General features: G+C 29.9%; 1 long non-coding RNA gene across 2 annotated transcripts; it reads left to right on the plus strand.

Moving 5' to 3' along the window:
* The first annotated feature begins 7254 nt into the window (after window positions 1–7254).
* Window positions 7255–16569, plus strand: LOC142644894 (uncharacterized). 2 transcript variants are annotated; one of them, XR_012846072.1, is made up of 3 exons: window positions 7255–8238; window positions 13434–13501; window positions 13569–16569. It is a non-coding gene; the product is annotated as an uncharacterized LOC142644894 (long non-coding RNA). The 2 variants fall into 2 exon arrangements; XR_012846071.1 differs by lacking the exon at window positions 7255–8238 and having other exon boundaries at window positions 11360–13501; window positions 13569–15113; window positions 15165–16569.
* The last annotated feature ends 512 nt before the right edge of the window (window positions 16570–17081 follow it).

Below are 17081 nucleotides of genomic sequence, written 5' to 3' on the forward strand. Positions count from 1 at the left end.
TTTGCCTGTGATTTTCTGTATAATCAATTTTTTTTCTCACTTGTATTCAAGAATTTGCTTTTAAAATGTATTTTAAAAAAACAAAAATTCAAGAAGATTAAAAATCTTAAGATGCAAGAAAAAGGTGAAGAGGATGACCAATGGAGAAAAAAGTCAATAATCGATAATCCACATGGTCAATGGATCAGTGAGAGAGAGAGAGAGAAGATGCGCTTAAAGATGATTATTAAACGACTACAACAACACAGGTATCATCAATTATCAAATACACACACACCAACCTTAGTGAGAAAATCGATTGATTGATCGATCAAATCGATCGATTTGATGTGATCGACACAAACACCCGATTATTATCTCTTATCATCATCATCATTATCATCATCTTGATGACCAACTATGCAGTGCGAATCAATTTCAAAAAAAAACTTTTTTAATCGTTGAAAAAAAAGTGTTGCTGGAAAAAATTTTCAAAAAAAAATGATGATTATGACGCCTCTGTCAAACAAGGGCGTCAAAACATACACACACACACACAAACAAACAAAGGTTAAAATAGTCGATAATTATATAATCTTCAAAGTTTTTTCATCAACGAAAATTCAAAAAACCTTTAGGGTTTTTAAAACTGTAGTGTAAGATTTAGGATTTTTTTTGGATTTAAATTTAGTTTTTTTCAGTTTTGCTGTTAATCTTAATCAATCATTTTCAATCTTGTTAAGTGATTTTTTTATTCGTTAAATCTTTGAAGATTAAAAAAAGAAAAACACTGCAAAACTGACTGAACAATTTGTCATGTTCGACGAATGTTGATTCAGTCAAAAAATTCTTTCAAAGAAGGAAACAAACAAGGAAAAAAAATCATTAATCTTATATCGATCTGATGATGTTTGAAAATTGAATTTTATTTTTTTTTCGTTTCGTTTCTTTCGATTGATTAAAATGGAAAACATTTCCAAAAAAACGAAAGAAAAAGGTTAAGCCAAAAATTTTCGTCGATAATTATCACTGATCAACTGAGAATTTTTATTTTGATTATTTTTGTTCCCGGGAAATTTCTCAAATAATTACAAAAAAAACCTGTAATAATTTCCGGTTTTTTTCCTTCCACCCTCCCACGCACACACCAGAGTCAAAATAGATTTTTTCTATTTTCATTTTCAGAAATGTCCCACACACACACACACACGAACAGCAAAAAATTCTGGAAATTTTCCGTGAATTTCCCCATAAGACAAATGTTTCTATATTTAGAATCGCAATTACACACACACAGAATATTCAATGTTTATATTTATCAAAAGATTAAGATCAGGCAGATAGATGATGGAAAAATTCTGTTGAATCTATTCTTACACTATTGATATTTGGTTGTTCCAACGAAAAAGTCGATAAGTTTTCTGGAAAACCAGAAAATGTTTCCGGAAAAATGTTTCCGGAAAATTTTCTCAAATTATTCATTTCATTTCAGAATGAATGATTTTAACAATTCTCTCTCTCTTATTCGGTCGAATACGTTACATATTTAGATACCCGAAAAAAGAAACCCCAGGTATATTTATGTTAATGACAATGATAATTATGTTATTAATATCATCATCATCATTATTTTACGCTTGATGTAACCTCTGATGTGGTTATTATCACTTGATAATAATTGATGAGAACCAAACATTTGATACAAAAAAACTGGAAAAAACAGAAAATTTAAATTATTATTACAAAATAATAATGATGCTTGAATGAATTTTTTTTTCTTCTTCTTCTGATTTTGATATTCATCATTTCAAAATGATGATCATTATGGGATTCTGCAGAGAGGAAAAATGGAATACCGGTGATTTTCATTTCTCTCGTCACACTGGTTTTTTTTCTTTTGATTCTGGGTTTTCCTCCCCACGCCGGTTGCACTGCGGTTTTTTTTTCTCCATATCGATTTTTCGGTTAAAAAACGGTTTTTTTTTTTTGGTTTTTTTTTCTTTCTTTCTCGCCAATTTGATCTTTCAAGTTTCTTGTTTTTCCTATTGTAGAATTGCATAACGATTTCATCATTAAACGGGAAAAAAAATTTTTTCCTTTCTTACCCGTCATCATCGTTATCATTCGTCGGTTTTTTTTCTGCTGCAACCGATTCTTTTTTTTTGTTGCAAACATTTTCCCATTATTATTTATCGTCGTCCTTGTTTCATTTCATTTCAAAACGCCACAGCAACAGCAACAGAATCCAAGAAACCCAAAAGTGAAACAAGGAAAGGAAGGAAAAAGATTCGGCGCTTTCAGGATTTATCGTTGGTTGCTGGGGGTTTACTTATTTAGTTTGGTAAATGGATATGCGCAAATCGAATGTTTGTGTGTGAAAACAACAAACAAACAAACAAAGAATCGTCCTTGTCCTCGGCAACCAGAATATTCTCTCTTTGTTTCGTTTAACCAGACTTTTAACAACAACAAAAAAAAAGCACCAGACACCGGCATTATATTGATGAAATGATTATCATTTTTTTTTTTTTTTTTTTTTTTGGTTTAATGAAAACAACCAGAACCAAGAAAAAAAAATGGCCGACTTTAGAATAGTGGTAGTAGCATCAGTAATAGTGATGATGATACGTTTTTTATGAAAAAGACCTTCAATATCCAACCACCCACTCACACACACACGCCACTCCCACTTTTTCCTCCAAAGATGATAATTCTTCGAACGTTGAACCAAAAAAAGATTCCTTTTTTACTCAATGTTATATATGATATGATGGATCCGCATTGGATTCTGGTGGTGGATTCTACAGAATCAATCTTTTTTTGGGTCAATTGTCATGCGTATGGATTTTTGTTTGTTTGTTTTGTTTTGTTTTTCCAGAATAATTCTTTGTTTTGTTGTTTTCGTTTTTCCTTCCACAGCTATGGTGTGTGGGCGCCGGAAACATTTTCCACGTCTAGACATTTGCCATATAACGTCGACGACGACGACGATGGTGATGATGATGAATAACCAGCAAAAAAAAAAACAAAAAGATAAAGACAAAAAAGCACTTGTTCAAGGCGAAGAATCTGTTTTTTTTGCAAGAATCTTTTTTTTTTTTTGATAATTTGATTAGCTTTATTCAGAAAGAAAACAACAACAAAAAACAAACGAAAAAAAACAAATTGCAATTTCATCCAAAATTTTTTGTTTTCAACTATATCTACCCATACAACCAAAATATTGTTTGTGTGTGTGCATAGATAATCAATATCCATCATCGTTTGGATTATTATTGATCCAAATGATGGATATGGATAAATCGTTGTTGTTTGTTTGTCTGTCATCAATAACAGCAACAATAATTCTATAGAATTTCATTTATTGCGCCATTTTTGTTGTACAAAGTTGTAAACAGAAAACAATTTTTTTATAATTATCAACCAGGAATTATCCCAAAAAAATATTTATTTTTTATTTTCATTTGGTCAAAAAAATATCGAAAGAAATGTGTCCTTGATCATCATCATCATCATCATCAGATATCGTTGGCTACCACCACTATGGCGACTATATCGGCTAGACAAAACATACAAAAGTCGAAACAGACTTTTTTTTTTTGTTCGAATATAATAAACATTCGAAATTTCGAATGTTTTTTTTTGCTGTTGTTGTTGGATTTTCGTTTTGTTGATTTTTGTTTGATTTTTTCGGATTTTTGTTTTTTTACGGATTTTTGGCTGGATTTTCCATTTAAACACAAAACAAATTTCAAAATGTTAATTAACATGATCTTATAATGATCATGATCTTCAAAAAAAGTAAAAAAAACAAAGTTTTTCTCCCCCCACCACCAGTTAATTTGTGTTATTTGTTTTGTTTTTCTGTTTGAAAAATGTGATTTGTTATTTTGTTTTTTCTTTCATTTTACCTTTCTTTCAATCAATCAATCGATCGATCGATCGATGATTGATCAATCAAAATTAATCAAAATTTAAATGTTTAATGATAATGTTGATGATTTTATCTGGTTATAACTAGTTTTTTTTTCATTTACTTTTTCATTTTTTTTTCCGCTCAATTTCATTCGTAATCGTGAATTGTTGTTTAAACTTTGATAAATCAATCAATTTTCGTTACTAAACTTGACCCAGATTTAGCAAATACAAAAAAAAACAAGAATTTTTCTCTTTTTTCTCATAACATTCGACAAATCCTAATATCGATTTTTTTTTAATTCTCTTTGCCATTACATTATTTTCAGCAACAGTAAAACGAAATTTCAATGACAAAAAAACAGAATGCAAAAGAGAGAAAAACAAACATTAAAAAAAAAAACATTTTCCAGGAAATATTTCCGATTAAAATTTCATCGGATGCACGTTTTTTTTCAAGCAACAACAACAACAACAACAACTAAAACGATAACAACAATATTGATGATAATCGATAACGTAAACTAAAATAATGTCAACAACAACAACAACAACAACGTTACAAATGTTCCCTTGTAAAACAATATTTGTTTTGCATTTGGAAAAATGAATGAAATATATTTTTCCAATGAAAATTTCCAATTTCCAAGTCATCCGATGCTGATCATTATTATTATTATGATTATGATATGATAAGATTATTTTGTTCTTTGGAAAAACAAAAATTTTTTTTCATAAATTTTTGTCCACCCACGCACACACACAACAACCATCCATTTGAATTCGGACAATTTTTTTTGGATTTGAAAAAAATTTGGCACCAGGCAATAGATGGCGTTCGTGGTCATGAAAGAATAAAGATTCGAATTCTTCGTTCGAAAAAAAAAACATTCGAAATTGATTTTCGAACGAAAAAAAAAACTCAATTTTTTTTCATTTTGATTTCATCAAAAAATGTGTGACATTGATGATGATGATATCCATTTTTAATTTTGTCTGTGTGTGTGTGTGTGTGTGTAGGAGGTAATCTTAAAGTTTTAATAATTATTATTATATAATGATCATCGTCGTCGATTTTGTTTATTTCTTTGATTTTGTTGTTGTTGTTGTTTGCTTATAAACCATGTTTAATCAATCAATCAATCAACCAATGATGATGGTGAGAAAAGATTCTGTAGGCGATCATTGATGATATCAATCAGTGTTTGTTTCTGTTTCTGTTTCTGTTTGTTCCAATTCATTTATAAAAAAATCAGTTTATGATCGGCTTTTTTTTCAAATGATCAAAGGATGATGATATTGATAAAAATGTAAGGAGAACATTCGAATCATCAAAGAAGATTTAGTAAATTTGATAAGATTCTTTCAATTCTGTGAAGGCGCGTAGGTTTTTGATCAGCTTTCAGTTCTCATCACCATCATCTGCAAAGATTCCTATAATGATGATCAAACAACAACAACAAAAATTGATCCACATTCAGAATGAAAAGCAACAACAACAACAACAAAAGACGATTACGATTTGTTGCCGGTCATCATTCATTCAATTCAATTTCATTCAACAAAATTTGAATTCAAGAATTAAAAGTGTTAATTATTCAGCAAAGAAGGAAAGAGTTTTCAGCAACATCTTAATCAACTCGATTTTTGTTGTTTGTTTGTTTTCAGATTCCGAATGAGATTAGGTTTTTCGTTTTTCGTTTTTTTTTGTCTCGGGGTTAAAATGAACATTTTTTTAAACCCCGAAATAGACAACATTATCATTATCATCATCATTTTGCAAATGTTAATTACAATTCTGTTTCGATTATAATCTAGCTCGCCATTCGCATCAAGATTTTGGTGTTTTTGTTGTTGATGTTGTTGGTGTGTGTCCAGTATCATCACCTCATCTCTCTCTCTCTCTCTCTCTCTCTCTCTATGGCTCGAATTTTCCAGCATCATCATCATCATTGATCTATTGTGGATCGATCGATCGATTGAATTTTCTTTTCGTTTCGTCTGACTTTTTTTGTTTTTGTTTGCCGGTCTTTTCTTTTTCTTCTTTCTCAGTGACCATTATCACCACACACCAACCAACCAACCAACCGATCCACCAATCGACCAGATCAGACATTTAACCAAAAAAACGATTAAATAATTATTCTCTGGTTAGCAATTTGTTTTTCGTTTTCGTTTTTTGGTTTCAAAATTTCGAAAAAAATCATCAATTTCAAATACAAAACACACAATGCGTGTGTGTGCTTGGTTGATAACCATTAGGCCGTCCATCTTTCTTTCATCCATCTTATTTCATTGTCATCATCCATTTATTCCTTGTTACAGAATTTACTGTTTTGTTTTTTTTTGGTTTTTTATTGGACAATCCAGTTCGAAAGATTTAAAAAAAAACGAAAAAATTTATTTGAAAACACAACACTCTGAAACAAACAATAATAAATGACCATTGAAATTTTTGTTGTTGTTTTTCAGAAAATTTTCGCCTATTTTTCACCGTTTGAAAATGTTTTCGGTTTTCCAAACGTGTTTAGCTTTGGTTAATGTTTTTTGTTTTTTTAAATACCCGAAAGAATTCTTGAATGATACATTTTCGGTAAAAAAAAATCAAAAGTCAACAACAGCAGCATATTCCATACAAATCGATCGATCGATCGATCGACAATTATCATCATCATTAACAGCATCATTAACACTGAACAGTGAAACTTTTTTTTGTTTGTTTTCTGCAACATCCATATTGACCGATATATATAGGGTCAAAGTTGGTTATCATCCCTATTCTGCTCAGATAAATTCTAATCATGTTTTGAGAAAGAAATTTTTGAAAGAAAAAAAAATTTAAATTTTCGTTTTCAAAATAATTTCTCTCTCTCACTTGCCGCATCCATTCATTTTTATCATCCATATAAATTTCAGTCAAACAGAAAAAAATAAAATAAAACATTCAATATTTGACTGAAGAAGAGATTCAACAACAACAACAACAACAAAGTTAATGTCAATGACATTCGTATAATTTCATTTCATTCATTTTTTTCCACTCTGTGTTTTTTTTTGGAATTCATTCAGAAGTAAAGAAGTATAAAGATTCATTTGATGAAGAGAGAGAGAGAGAGAAAAGTCTAATCATTTCTTAACATTTTTTTTCGGTTGTCAGTAGATTTAGAAGTCTGTGTGTGTGTGTGTGTGTGTGTGCGAATAAGTGAAAGATGATCAAATAAGATGCTGTACAGTCAAAATTCTAAATGAGTCAAAATGAATCAAAGTTTTAAACAGTAACATAAGTTTTTTGTTTTTGTTTTGTATTTCATTTTGCTTGCAAACACTTGAAAGTTAAGAATAATGTCAGTTATATGTGTATGTTTTTTTTTGGTCTATTTGTTTTTAAGAATTTTTATATTCTTTTTGTTGTTGTTGTTAATGTTTATCATTCAACAACAACAACAACAAAAAGTAATAAGTCAAAATGAAAGACAAAAAAGCCGGCAATGTTTTTTTGTTGAACAAAAAACAAGATAAGATTATCATTTTGCAAATATGAAAAGATACAGAATCTCTCTCTCTCTCTCTCTCTCTCTCTCTCTCTCTCTCTCTCTCTCTGTTTGATGGACAACAAGAATTCCAGAATCAAGAATTTTTTTTTCATTTGATTCTTTTCAAAAAAAAACAAATCAAGCAACAGCTTGATGATAATTATGTTTGTTTGTCATGTTTTGTCGTTTGTTAATATCATCACAAATTGATGATTTTAGTATGTTTGTCTTGATCATCATCATTATCCAATTGACAGAACGATTGTTTCGATTCGGAATAATGAAAAAAAAAACAATAAGGATGCGAGGGGCGGAAAAGTATCAGATAAGCAAGCAAATTAGAAAATTCCTAATAAAAACTTTAATAGATTCCCCCCCCCCAAAAAAAAAAAAAATCAGGAGGAAAAAATTATTCAAAAAATTCAAGTGAAATTCCGTGGAAAAAGCGTTTTTCAGTGGTGGCACAATAATTGAATTTTCAAATCAAATCAGCTTTAAAAATGATTGATGATTACACAAAACAACAATTGAATTGAATTGAATGTCACTTGAAACACCCGAAAATTCAAAGTTCAAAACCACTTGAATTGTAATGATGTTTTTGTTTTTTGTAAACAAAACAAAACAACGAAAAATTCTGATGAATTTCTTTATTTTTCTCGAAAAAAAATTGCCCAGAAATATACCCGATAAGATTAGATAAAAAATCTTGCCCGGTAATTAACTGATTCATCATCAACAAAAACAACAACAACAGCATCATCATTTTTTGATGGGGTGAATCGGTTCAATGAATGTTATACCGATGAAGGTAATTATTTTTTTTTTATTTCAAAAAAAAAAAAAAAAAGAAAAAAAGATTTCATCATCAAAATAATAGTGAAATACCTGTGAGGCATCTTTGTTTGTTTTGTCTAAACACGCCATTAGCATGATGATGATGATGAAGATTTTGGTCATTAAAGGTATGAGGGAGAGAGAGAGAGAGAGAGAGAGATAATGATAAAGAATCTGCAAAAAAGTGTCATTCATTTTTTTTTTTATTTATTAATCAAATTTTGAAGCAAACAAACAAACAAAACAAAAGATGATGAGAAAATAAATCGGTTCAATGATTGTCAACAAACAAAAAAAAAAAAATTCTTATCATTTTTTTTTTTAAATCTTTTCGTTTCTGTTGTTAATTATTTCCATTTTCAAATGACTTAAGAGTTTTTTTTGTTTCCTTTGTTTGTTTAATGATTTTGTCTTAATTTTTTTTTTGTATATGAAACACATGACCAAGCGACAAAAACAACAACAAAAAAATTTTGAATTTTGACATTGTCAGCCGACCTAACAACCGGCCGGTGCCTATTTTTTGTTTTCCTGACTGATAATGATGATGTAATGAATCTCTCCCTCTCTCCCTCGCTCTTATGAATTTAAATTTGATGAAAAAAAGATTTCGTTAATAAAGACATTTAACTACAGTGTTTTACTTCTTCTTCTTCTTCTTCTTCTTCTTCTGACAATTTTTTCTCTTCAAATTCTCGTTTGTTTATTGTTAGATAAGATAAGATAAAATGTTCATTATGATGAATATGATTTTTGTTGTTTTTTTGTTTCGAAGAAAAAAATATTCACAAGAAACGAGATAAATGTTGTTTGTTTTTTATTGATTCTTTTTTTTCTTTTTTTTAATTATCGTCACCAACACCATCATTGAAGTTTGAAAAAAACTCTGACTTTGATATGACTATGATACATAGGGGCGAATTGGATTTTTTTTTATTAATAAAAAATTTTGTTTTTTTTCCCAATTTGATCCATGACATATTTGTTCGGGCCAATTTTCTTCGCATAGTTGTTGTTGTTGATGTTTGTGATTGAAATTGATTTTGGCTGTGTGACATGTGATGATGATGATGATGAAAAATAAATAATAGCCACCACCACCAACATCAAATATTTCATAATCTGATCATTTTTTTTTAATAGATATTTTTCCATTCGCCAAAAGAAAGAAAGAAATATGATTTACCCAAAAAAAAAAAGAAAAAAAATGGTTATCCAGATGGTGGTGGTCATCGATATTTAGACAGGGAGAGAGAGAGAGAGAGAGAGAGAGAGAGAGAGAGAGAGAGAGAGACAGTTTATTATTAGATCAGATTTCTATCGATGTCGATGTTGTCGATGTCGATGATGATGATGATGATGACAAGCAATTTTTTTCTCTGTGTGTTTTTAATATCTGGTTCTTTTTTAGTGGATTTTTTTGTTTTTGTTTATCGACCAAATAAAACAATTGAAAAATGACTTTGGTTTTTTTTCTGTTTCTTTGGGTTTTGTTTGGCTAGTTGGTTGACAGCCCAAAAGAATTCTTCAGGGTTAAAAAAACACATATTGAGTGCCAAGCCTGTAATTAATCATTGAATAATTGAAGAAAAATTTTTTATTTTTTTTTTTGGGGAGAAATTGAAACCAGAAAAATTAAATTGTGTTCAACAGGTCATTTTTGAATGATAAATTGATTTTTGGGAAAGTTTTCGGAAATTTTTTTTTCCTCAGGAAGATGCTGATTATCATGAATTTTTATTATTATTTTGGATAAATATGTCAACCAACCAACAACCAAAAACGCTTTTCCTTCTTTGTTTTTCATTATGGACATTTTCGAAAATTTCCATATGCATTTTTCTCATCATTTTATGGAAAATTTCCCAACACTTGACATCTCTCTCTCTCTCTCTCTCTCTCTCTAACTATCACATCACTTGATTGAATGACATTTGGCTCGCGTTTCTGCTCTAACATGACATCAACATCATCATCATTGGATACATTTTTCGAAAAATGTTCAGGTTTTCTATTTCAACTCTCACTTACATTGAAATTTGAAACTTTTCGACGAAAAAAAAAGAAAAAATCTCTACTTCGATGATGAGCATCAACGAAAAAAACCTCATAAAAGTTGTCATAATGTCTATTCATCATCCTCATCAACATTTTAAAATCACATCGTTTAAATGGTTGGAAAAATTCATTGAATGATGGGAATCCACTGCAGCAGCATTAGGAAAAATTCCTGGTGACAGCAGCAGCAGCAATTTTTGATTTTTGATTTTTGACAAAATGATTTTCCTTTAAAATAAAAGTGTGAATGTCCTGAATGACAACGAAATGAATGAATCAGAATGAAAACAAGTTTGATTTATTGGATTCTTTGGAATTTCGTTTTGTTTTGTTTTGATTTAATTAAACTAATTAATCGGTCAATTAATTTGGTAGTTAGGGAGAGGGAGAGAGAGACAATTGCTTGTCAATCATCTGTGAAAACTTTAATTTATTTAAATGATCAACATTTGCGTGATCATCCATCATTCATCATTCATTCATTCATCAAATTGGTATTCGATTCGAAATGAAAATTTACATTTCACAAATGGAAAACAACAATGGCAAACTATTTTCTTACTCACCTGATCTGGATTCGTTCGTTCGTTCATTAGATAAGAATGTGTTTTAATCTTCTTTTTTTTTGTTCTCATAATATTCTTCAATAAGCAAAAACAAAAAACATTAAACGTTCAGGAGGTAAACAAAGCAAAAAAAAAAAAAAAAAAAATTATGATAATTATCATTAGGCAAATAAGCTTTGTTTTCTGCAAAAAAAGCCTCCAATCAATCGGGACTGAAATGGCTGACAATTATTTTTCAGTCAGGCGATCAACGAATGGTCAATGACATTTGAATCGATTTTTTGGTTTTGGTTTTGGTTTTCACAAAAATTGATTGAAAAATTTTTGTTTGTTTTTATCATCATCATCATCATCATTAAGCCCACCTGATCATTCAAATTTCAATTCATTAAAATTCAAAAATTCCCGAGGAAATCTGTTAATCAGAAATTTCTTTTTTTTTGTTTTTCAATCAAATTTTCAATCATTAGCCATTTAATGATCATTTTGTCTCATTCAGGTGTCGGTTGTTTTGTTTTCTGTTTTGTTTTGTTTGTTTAATTGATTTAAATGAAAATAAAAAAAAAACAATTTTCAATCATCCGATCAACACATAAACAATCGACCGTTTGAACAAAAATCAATCAAAATCAACAACAGCGAAAAATTGTCCTCTTTAATGATTCTTGAAATTGAAAAAAAAATTGATGAGGAAAGAGACGCCTACGCATTGTACCACACACACACACTGAAATCCAATATAGTGTTAATTCTTTTGAAAAAAGAGGGGGGAAAGCAAAAAAAAAATATTTTTTTTTAAAAAAGGGGAAAGCTATCTGAATGAATGATGACTTTTTTATTCGAAGCACACACACACTTCGAGCATATTTCAGGAAAAAAAAGTAGTGAAAAACGCGGGCGTCATATTCAACAACAAATGATGGGCGCCCAGTTTTGTCGTTGAAATCAATTACATGACCAACCCCTTTTTTTGTTTGTTTAATTTGCTTTATTTTTTTTTGATCACGTGATAATTGAAAGAAATATTTCCCGGGAATAATGGAGAGAAAATTTCCGGAAAACCGATTTTTTTGGGGGGGTTTCATTTCATTTCATTCATCATTCGCTTAGTTCATATAATTTTTTTTCTCTGGTTTTTTTTCGGTTATAAATTTCAGTGATTTATAACACAACCACAGTGATCAGCAGTAAACAAAACAAACAAACAAAAACTGACTAAATTTGACAAAAAAAAAATCTCTTGACATGACGTTGTCACATGATTCTTTCTTTCTTTTTTTTTTCTGGGGGGGGGGTTAAATAAAATGAAACGAAAAAAAAACTAACCGATCCATGACAGATCGACCAGATGCAATCCTGGAGATTTTTCTTTTTTTTCTTGAAAAACAGAAGAAAAGAAATCGAGAATTTCTTTGGTTAAAAATAGATTTTCATATGTAGTGAGAATTTTATGTAGTGAGAGAAACCAAACAAAATAACCAGGAGAAAATACCAAAATTGGAATTACCCGTTTTAAGTTGCAGCAGCAACAGTAGTAAATTATATCCCGAGATTCCACCCCCCCCCAAAAAAAATCAACAAAGAAAATCGCCGGTTATTATTAATTTTTTTCGACCGGGTGGGAGGGGAAAGAAAACCGAAAAATTATTATCGGTTATTAAGGATAATGGATCCCGACCGAAAAACCGAAATTGAATGAATCAGTTTAGTAAAGTTTTTCATAATTTTTTTCGCTCTTGAAAAAAAAAAATAATTAATTTTTATTGAAAACGACAATTTAGTTTGGTGAATGTTTGCTCTATATAGTGTGTGTGGTTTTTTGGAAAGTTTTTTTTGTTTTCACGAAAAGTTTTTCAAAAACTTATCCAAACATGTCAAAAAAGAGAAGAAGCCCCCACATTCATTTTTTCCACTGTGGATCGGAAATCCAATCCACCAAAAACATATTTAGGCATCATCATATTTTGTTTTGGTTGAAGATTATTACACCACCACCACCACTATTCTGTTGTTGATAATTAATTTTAATTGGATCGTGGATTTTTGAGATTTTTTCGTTCGTTTTTCACTCGCCTTTTTTTCTGCGTTTAACTTTGTCACCAAAAAACCCGAAAAAATTTATTACGTAAACATCCATATATACATACTCCATATGTGTGTGGGCAAAGTGACGTGATTTATTTAGATTTGGCTGTTTGGTTTTTTATTTTATTTTTAGACAAAAAATATAATCCCATTTATTTACTACTACCGATGATGATATTCTTGTGATTCATTTTTTTTTCTTTCCGGAAAGTTTCTCTCTATTGATAGATTTATTTGAAATTGAGAAAAATAAATCACTTGAAAGAAACGTTTGACCAAATTGAAAATTTATTTGAAAAAAATCCAATGAAAATTATCAAGTTGTTCGAGCAAGTGTGTGGGTGGGTGTTAAACGAGATTGATAATCAACATTCGATCAGATGGTGCTACCCATTTTTTCTCGCTTTTCAAAAAAAAAAAAAGAAAAAAAGAATCCTTTTTTGATGATTTTTTCTTCCAGATAATCATCATAAGGATCATAAATTAAATTATGATAAGCAGCAGAAGCAAAAAAAAGTTAAAAATCAGGTAAAAAAAATCAACTTAAAAAAATGAAAAATTAATTTCGATTCTGGTTCTTTTTTTCCCATCAAAGCAAAGCAAAGAAAGTGGCAAATTTTCAATCGTGATTTCAACGAAAATGGAAAAATGAAGAAAACCAATCGATTCAGGCACGATTCTGAAATGGAATTCATCATCATCATCGCTGAAAAACTTGACAACAACAACAACAAATTCATTTGATTGTTTTTTCTGTTGTTGCAATGAGGAAAAAACGTAAAGAAAAACAAAAACAAACAAACAAACATCGTCAACATTGACCACGAAACGACTAAAATTTACTCATTTCAAAGATTATTAATTATGTCGATGATCATCATCATGGCCAAATTTTTTAAAAAAAAAGATACAACGAAAAAGATTTTTTGATTTATGATTTTGTTCTTAGCTACCGGTCTTACAACGTTGATGATGATGGATATTCTTACCTACCTGCCTACCTGATTTTCTTATGAAACAAAACAAAATTTATATTGATATTACAGGTAGCAAATGATCTGTGTGACAACAACAACAAATATAAATGGAATAACAATGGAAAAAAAAGGTGCTTACCATTATTCAAGTGCATTTTTTTTCTTCATACCTGTATGTTTGTTTGTGTTTGTGATTGGAGCCCTTAAGCGCCAAGATAATTATTCACTTTTTTTTCTCTCTCTCTCTTTCCATTTGGCTTGATGGTTGGTTTGGTTTGAAGGAAAACAAACAAACAAACAAACAACAACAACAAAGTGAATACGGTTTGAATTAAGATATTTTTTTTCATTGTTGTTGTTGATAAAAAAAAGATACAATGTACCAAATGGATGGATGAATATTTGTTGTTGTTTTTTTCCGCTTTCCAAATGATTTATGAATTTTGTTGTTTTTGTTGCTTGTTTTGGCTCAATGATGATGATCAGGAAGAATTTGAATCTTTTCGAGTGCACAATCGAAAACAATCGATTGTTTTCGATTGTATCGCGATATATCGTTGTACATCCTCAAATGTCAACAAAACAGAAAAAAAATTGTCAATTTCAAAAGCCAATTTCAAAACATTGAAAAAAAAGACCACCAAAGTCGGTTTAATTACCGAAAACAAAAATAATGATAATGATAAGTATTTTGCATATTAGATTTTCAGCAAAAAATTATAATGACCATATCATTTAGTTGATGATCAAGCATCATCATCTGGCTCTTGGCTTTCTTTGGTTTCACAAAATGAGTGTGGGAGGAGTGTTTTTCTTTTCCCATTAACCATAATATAAAAAAAAAACTTTCATCGCCACCATCAATCCACACTTTGTTTGTTTACGTTTACGCATTTACGTTTACGTTTGTTATAATTATCAAAATGATGATTATCATCAAAAAGTTATTTTTTTCCGAAGTTTTTTCAAACAAACGAACGAAAATGATTGTCAATTATGATAATGATAATTTGTACTTTGACCTTTCTATTTAGTTGCCATCAAATTAGCATCGGCACAGGTCAAATAGGTCGTCGTGATTATCATTTTGGATCGTGGAACTCGCCCTTATTATCATCAACGATGAATGTGTTTACCTTTGAAATTACCTATGGAAAAACAAGGTAAAAACTTAATGAATTTATTTGAATTTTTAAAAAAATGTGGTCAACTAGAAACCGTGGTTGAGGGAGGATCACCAGAAAAAAAACTGAAACATCTGCACTTGGGTTAATTATAATTTGGTCAAACAAAAAAAAACAATCAATCAATCGATTATTGATTGATTGATTGAATGTTTTTTTGGTAGGTATCGAACAAAAAACAAACAAACAAACAAACAAACAAACAGAAAACAGTGTACATCTGCTTTTTTCCTGTCTGTGTGTCTCTGGTCAGTCGGATATTATGTTTCATATAAATCATCAATCAAAAAAAAATTGAATTTTTGGCTGAAAAACATCTCGTGATGCGGATTTTGTTTCTTCGATGTTGTTGACATTGAAACAATCGATTCTTTTGAACCGGATTCGATTCGATTGTTTTGATTCGAACGAAAAAAAAACAATAATCGATTATTTCGTTCATCACATATTCGATTGTTTTTCCTGAGCCGAAATGGAAAAATTTGATTCCTTTTTTTTGTTTCAATGGAAAAAAATCGATCAATCGATTGATTGATTGATTTTTTTTTGTTTGGGTTAAATCAACGAAAATCAATATTAATGGCTATTGTTTCATTGTTAAAATCATCATTAATTTTTTTTTGTCTATTTTTGTTCATCATCATCATTAACATCATTAACAATGATCCAAAATCATCATCATCATCATCGACATCGGTGATGATGGTCAGTGAACGTAATCACCTTTGATGATGAAAAAAATGATCCTTTTTTTCTGAAGAAAGATTAATGGATATAGTTATTATTGATTTAATGATCTTGATGTTTTCTTGGTTGCTCACCCCTTTTTTTTGCAAAGAAAGATTCTTGCGAACATCCATTGTGTGTTTACGATTTACCAATGTTTCTGGTGGTCATATCATCATTATCATTAACGATACTTGCCATCAAACAATGGTGATCCTGATTTAAATTGACCACCAATTCATCATTATCATTTTCGGGTATCTATTTTCACCTGTCTTTTTTGTTTTCGAATGTTCGAAACAAAAAATCCTCAAAATAGTTACACTATTTCGACACAAGGTGGCCATACTAGTCATAATCATCATCATTCATTATTATTTATTTGAGGATCATTCACACTAAAAAAAAAAAAAATCATCTTTTTTTTGGGTAAATATGCATAGTGTGTTATGCAATGATATGAATGAAAGATTACCCAACAACCAACCAACAACCAAAACCAAAACAACAACAACAACAACAACACTGGTTGCCACCACTATCATCCCCTTCTTGTTATTCAACATTTCCTCCCCCCATACATTAACTGCCTCCTGAAGACGAAAGCTGAACTCTCTGATGAAGATGAGCAAACGAATCGAATCAAACAACAAAAAAAAAAATCAAGGCGAACGAACTTGGATAAAATATTCCGTCGCGTTTTTTTTTTTTTTTTTTTTTTGGATAACAACAAACAAACAAACAATCATAAAGCAAGCAAGGTGATTTTTCATTGCAATTTCAAGTTGTTGTTGTTTATTGTTGCTGTCTGGATTAAGATGATGATGATCATCATCATCGAAATCTTATATTCATTGGATGCAGTGATTGAATATGAAAAAAAACAATTCTTAGCTTCGGTTGATTCTTTTTCGTTTTGTTTTCCCCCCTCAGCCATCATCCACCAATCAACAACAACAACAAAAAAAATTGTTGCTGGTTCGACTGGTTTTTTTCCTCCAATTCTCCACCACCACCAACAGCAATCACCCTCTTCTTAGATAATTTTTTGTTTATGACGTTATTTTGAAATCGATTTTTTTTTCGTTGAATGAAGAAAAACTAACCAAAAAAAAAAACCAGAATTTTGATAATTTTTTTTTTTTTTGGTTTGAAAATAAAAAAAAGGCGCAAGTATCATATCCATTTTTGTAAAAGATAATATCTACCGCTACCTTTTTT

The sequence above is a fragment of the Dermatophagoides pteronyssinus genome, unplaced genomic scaffold, assembly GCF_027571235.1.
Source record: "Dermatophagoides pteronyssinus isolate colony J.1.1.1.1 unplaced genomic scaffold, Derpt_VIB-CSIC_2022.12 sq0004, whole genome shotgun sequence".
NCBI classification, from domain to species: Eukaryota; Metazoa; Arthropoda; class Arachnida; order Sarcoptiformes; family Pyroglyphidae; genus Dermatophagoides; species Dermatophagoides pteronyssinus.